The following is a 6,470-nucleotide window of genomic DNA, read 5'->3' as shown; positions in this document are numbered from 1 at the left end:
GAAGATTTGGGGGGTTTTTTTGGTGGGGGGAGAGAAGCTTGCAAGAGTTCTGAAGCCAATTTTGACTCTTGAAAGCTTAGATGCTGGAAATCTTGTTGGTCACTTAGGTGCAGACGGAACTTGAATGTAACAGATGAACTTCAAGAATTTAGTTCCTCCAAAACTTTATTCTTGTCCACCTTACAGCAAAGTTTGTAGGGAGGCTAGCTTCCAGGTGGGGCCTGAGGATCCCCCAGAATTACAGCTCATCTCCCAACTACAGAGATCAGTTCCCCTGGAGAAAACGGATGCTTCGAAGAAGAGAAGAGATTGGATTTATACCCCGCCCTTCCCCCCGAGTCTCAGAGCATCTTATAGACTCCTTTCCCTTCCACTCCCCACAACAAATACCTAGTGAGGTAGGTGGGACTGAGAGAGCTCTTTTGAGGATTGCTCTTTTAAGAACAGCTCTGATAGAACTATGGCTTGCCCAAGGTCATCCAGCAGGTGCAAGTGGAGGAGTGGGGAATCAAACCCGGTTCTCCCAGATTAGAGTCCCCACACGTAACCACTACACCTAACTGGGTGGTCTCTAGGGCATTGTACCCCACTGAGGTCACTGACCTCTCCAGCCTCCACCCCCCAACTCTCTAGGAGTTTCCAAAGCTGGATCTGGCAATCCTTACCTATGTACCACCAGTATTGTGTAGTAGTTTCAGCATCAGACTAAGATCTGGGAGACAAAGTTTCAGATCTCCGGTCTGCTATTGGAAGCTCACAGTGGGTGACCTTGGGCCAGTTGCTCTCTCCTTCAGTCTAACCTACTTCAGAGGGTTATTGAGAAGAAGAAGAAGAACAAGAACAAGAAGAACAAGAACAAGAAGAACAAGAACAAGAAGAACAAGAAAAAGAAGAAGAACAAGAAAAAGCACAAGAAGAAGAACAAGAAGAAGAACTAGAAGGAGGAGGAGATTGGATTTATACCCTGCCCTTCACTACCCAAAGGTGTCTCAGAGCGGCTTACAAACTCCTTTCCCTTCCCCTCCCCACAACAGACACCCTGTGAGGTAGGCGGGGATGAGAGAGCTCTTGACAGAAACGGCTCCTTTTCAAGGACAGCTCTTATCAGAACTATGGCTTGCCCAAGGTCATCCAGCCAGGTGCAAGTGGAGGAGTGGGGGATCAAACCCGGTTCTCCCAGATTAGAGTCCGCGCACTTCACCACGACACCAAACCAGACCTGCCAGCCTGAGCTGCCTTCGAGTTTAGACAGCATAAAAATGTACTAGTGAGGCAGCGTAGGGAGGCCAGCCTCCAGGTGGGGCTTGGGGAACCCCCGGAATTGAAGCACATCTCCCGGCAACAGAGGTCCACTGGAGAGGATTCATGCTCTGGAGGGTGGACTCCGTGGCACTCTAGCCCACTCAAGTCTCTGTCCTCTCCAGGCTCCGCCCCCCTAAATCTAAGAGTTTCCCAACCTTGATCTGGCAACACTACTCCCCTATCCCCCACCGTTGGCCGGGGAAGACCTGGAGACCCCAACTCAGAGGCCCATTCACATATGAGCCTGAACGGATTCCCACCGCTGCCAAGCTTTTATTTACCGACCATATTTATATCCCACCTTTCTTTTTTGGAGCTGCGGTGGCTCAAGTGGTTAAGACGCTGAACTGCAGGCTGAGGAAGGTTTGAGCAGTTCAGCAGTTTGAGACCCGAGTGTGCCGCATGACGGAGTGAGCTCCCGTCTCTAGTTCCAGCTCCTGCCAACCTAGCAGTTCGAAAGCAAGAAATTGCAAGTAGATAAATAGGTACCACTTTGGTGGGAAGGGAACAGCGTTCCGTGCGCCTTGGTGTTTTGTCATGCCGGCCACATGGCCACGGAAACATCTTCGGACAGCGCTGGCTCTTCGGCTTTGAAACGGAGATGAGCACCGCAACCGTAGAGTCGGATTCGACGGGCTTTCGAGCAAGGGAACCTTTACCTTTTCACCTTTTCTTTTTAGAAGGTCCATTGAGAGGGCTAACAGCAGGGCCTTTTATTCATTTTTATTTTTGGGGGGAAAAGAGGTGCCAGAACTCTCAAGAGGGAAATGAAGTTTTCAATCTGTATAACTGAAAACTCGTGAACTTTTAAACATTCTAAAAAGAATTCTGTCAAAGAGTCTCCGGAACTGAGTTCCGGCACGGTCTCCCAGGAAAAAAAAGAGCCAGGCTAACAGAAAACACAGAGCAAGAGAAAACCATTCAGCCATTAAAATTTTAAAAATCAGTCAGAAGCCCACAAACAGTATTAGCCCTAAAAAGAAAAACCAAATGGCATTCCAAGTCATAAGCAGACAAATCAGGCTGTGTGGAACAGAGGCCTTTTCTGACTGCAACGGGAGACTTGAAAAGATGAGGCTGTGCTTGTCTCACGGGGGGGGGGGGGGGGCCCCCCGAAGACCTTACTGCAGGTTCCAGCCAGGCCCATCTCAGTAGATTCCTGCAAAAAGACCACAATGCCAGAGCCCCAAACCCAGGAACATTTATACAGAGCTAAGATTGCCAACCTCCAGACGGGGGCTGGAGATCTCTTTGAAGTATAAGTGATCTCTGGACTATGAAGACCAGTTGCCATGGAGAAAATGGCAGCTTTGGAGTGTTGCATTGTACCCCATTGAGATGATGAGATCCCTCCCCTCCCCAAGCTTCACTCCTGAATCTCCAGGAATTTCCACCTCCCAGAATTGGCAACCCTAAAGATAAGAACATACAAAGAGTCCTGCTGGATCAGACAAGTGGTCCATCTAGTCCAGCATCCTGTCTCACAAAGTGGCCAACCAGTTCGTCTGGAGGGCCAACAACAGGGCACAGAGGCCAAGGCCTTCATAAGAACATCAGAAGAGCCCTGCTGGATCAGGCCAATGTGGTCCATCTGGTCCAGCATCCCGTCTCACAAAGTGACCAACCAGTTCCTCTGGACAACCAACAACAGGGCAGAGGGGCAGAGGCCTTTCCCTGATGGGGTCTCCTGGCTCTGGGATTCAGAGGCTTAGGGCCTCTGAATGTGGAGGTTCTCCTCAGTCACCACTGCTAGTAGCCGTTGATAGACCTACTCTCCATGAATCTATCTAATCCCCTTGAAGCAGATAGAGAAGGCCGTTTGTACCTGAGGTATTCAGGGTTTTTAAAGACCAAAACAGTTGACTAAGGCAGCCCCTTTCTGTCTGAATTTTAATACTGGGGCTTTTAGGTATATTCTGTAATCACAGACAATGTTTCTGGCTGTTGCTGTTGAAATCCTTCCCAAGGCTAATTGAAGCATGCCGCGACAGGCCCACCTGGGGGCTTGGGTTGCTCTCTGCTGGCCTTTATTACAAGGTCAGCTTCACGGACTTGTTTCGATAGCCAGATTCTAGCTCCCCAAATATCCGCTTTTCTAGCAATCGTCCAGGTGCAGTGAGTGGAATGTGGAACAAATAACAGCTAGTGTGGAAAACCAAGTATTTAGGACAAGGGCATGTTTCATTTCAAGGCAGTCATGTTAAAACACAGTTTTCATGCTTTTCTAGCAATCTCGGACCTTCTGTCAAATTTCAGGTTTCTTGCTGATGTGGAAATAACCTAACCATTTTCATACCTCACGAGTGAGTGACCTACTCATGTGTCTCAGTGGACATTTAATCTGATATACTATTATATCCCTTCACCTTAAACCTTGAGAAGAGGAAAACCAACATAAGAAATGAACATATTAATAAAGTGTAACTGTATCTGGAAAATGAAAGTTTTTCGGTTATGTTGAGAAGTGTCCATCTTTTTATCTTCACCTTTCTGTTCTAGAGCTTCCTTTAATATGTGTTCAATATGGGGGGGGGAAGGACTCGGCAAAAGGATATGGAATATGAAACACCACCTGATTAGTTGCTTGCTGTTTTTACTGATTTAAATTTTATGTATATATGTATTATGTACTACTACAGTATTTATTAGAATATATTAATAATTTGTTTTGTCAAATGCCTTGAGCCCCAACCAGGAGGAGGGTGGTATACAAATCAAAAGAGCCGAAAGGGACATAAAATGATTTAGATGTTGGAGTGCCTTCCCTATAAGAGACTTATTGCTTAGGGGACTTTCCAGGTGTACCTTTCCCCTTATATCTTCACAATAAAAAGGGTTAGAGAATTAAAATTTGTGCAAATGAAAGCTGGACATTCAGAGGAACTATAGGTCATGTCAGTGGATCATTATAACAATATTATACTACAGAGCAACAGTTGTTACTCTTGTTTTTTTTTTTAAAAAGGTCTCAGGTAGTTCCGCAGGAAAAATGGAAGCTGCGGGTGGCTCACAGGAAATGTGGCACCGATGTAGGTGAAGTCTTTAAAAATGTGGGTGAGGAGCGTTGATTAAAATATGGAATTGCATAAAAGAAAGATATTATAGAAAAATCCCAAAATGGGTATCCCCTTTAGCCTTTGTAAAACCATCATTAATAACATCAAATAAAGGAGAATGTTATGAAATCTTGTTAAAAAAATAATGAGTTAAAGTCAGAGGAAGAGTTGCGAAGTATACACCTATCTTGGTGGGAGTATCTGCAGTTAAAATCTAGATATATTAAAGATGTATCATTGGGTTTTGAGATATCAAATAATGACTTGGACAAAGTTTGGTTATCTTCAGACGACAAAATAATTCAAAAATTATATAATTTGTTATTGGATGACTATATGCTAGAAGAAATGATAAAACCTTCAATGATGTTATGGATGAAAGATATAGGACATAATATAGATATAGACTCATGGTCAAAAAGTCTGCTAAGTTTATGAGGGCGATATCGTACAAAGAAAACATATTTAAGATGTTTTATAGATGGCATTGGTCGCCAGATAAAATAGCGAAATGTTACAAAAGTGAAAATAATAAATGTTGGAAATGTAAAAGAGTTGCTGGTACATATTTCCATATGTGGTGGAATTGTATAAAGATCCAAAAATACTGGCAGAAGGTTCAAAAAATAATTTGGAGAATTACTAACATAATTTTACAGTTAACACCAGAATGTTACTTGTTGAATACGACAATAGATAATCTGGATTATGATGATACATTTCTAATAATAATGGTTTTAACTTCTGCTAGAATTCTATGGGCTAAGTTATGGAAAACTGACAACATTCCGAGTGAAGAAGAGTTAAAGGCTAAATTGTTAACATTAGCAGATATGGACAGAGTGAATGTTCAAATGCAAGACAAAGATGATAGTACATTTAAGAAAAGATGGTCGAGGGTATATGATTGGATTAAAAGATAAAGAGATAGACTCAAATGTATTATAATGTACAATATGCATGCTTGTTTTAATGGTTATAAAACCCCAATTAAAAAATATTTTTTTAAAAAACAAACCCTTTCTATCCAGATGGCCAGCTAAAGTGTGTGGACTGGATTCTTTCTGGAAAGGTCATTCCAAGCCAGATTAGAGAAAGAGCTTACCTAAAATGGGGAAAGCTTGGAAAGTAGATGTTTAAGAGGATCTGGATGCTCACCAAGGTGCTGCAGTTTGGAAGCCAAGACAAAGAAAACCCTCTGCGTCGATGCTCATAAGCCACTCCTGTGAAGACCCAGCTTTAAATGCCATTAAAGGGAGGCAGCAATGCTGTATTGTTTTGACTGGTGTGTTCTCTACCCCAATCTCCACCTGACAGACTGAACCGCAGCGGCTTCTGAAAGCAGTATTTCCCAAAGGAAGCTTGAAGGAAAAGGTGGGGCCCCCCCGAAAAAAACATTAACTTCATTAGTTGTAGATTTTCTGTGCTGTATAACTGTGGTCTTGGCATTGTAGTACTTGACGTTTCACCAGCAGCTGTGACTGGCATCTTCAGAGGTATGACGCAGAAAGATGGAGTACTCTCTGTGTCAAAGCCTTCGGCAACATAACATTAACTTCCATTAACTTTCTTGGGTGGAATAAAGTGGCTCAGTAAAGAGGCTTAGAATTATATATATTGCTGGGCTCCCACGGTTTGTAACATTTCGGTTGACAAGGTAGGAGTGCAGAGAACAGATATGAGCTTACCTTTGATTCATGAGGTCAACTATGGCCTTTCCTCGACCTTAGGAATCTCCGACTAGAAATCCCAATAACTTAGCCTGCCATCCCTGAAGACTCTAAGGAGAATCTGCATGTAGCATTTGCTCCGCTGTTTTACCAAACCCACACTGGAACAGAAATTCCCATCTACATTGCATGGCACCTTCACTTTGATTCATTGTCGAATTTTATAGCAGTGTCCAGACTGCATGCGGCTTTCACTTCATTTGATCTCTGGTTTTATGGTGGCTGTCTGCTTAGATTTATGGCAATGTTATGGCCATTCAGGGGTGACTCTGCAGTCAGTACGGTATTAACCTGGGGTATTTGAATGTGGTTTTGAGCTGCATCTTTTTCTGTTCCACTGTACAACAATGGAGCAAATACTAGATGCAGTTTGGGCCTAAGA

The sequence above is a fragment of the Gekko japonicus genome, unplaced genomic scaffold (assembly GCF_001447785.1).
Source record: "Gekko japonicus isolate JY-2015 unplaced genomic scaffold, Gekko_japonicus_V1.1 scaffold2215, whole genome shotgun sequence".
NCBI classification, from domain to species: Eukaryota; Metazoa; Chordata; class Lepidosauria; order Squamata; family Gekkonidae; genus Gekko; species Gekko japonicus.
This window is presented reverse-complemented; position numbering follows the sequence as displayed.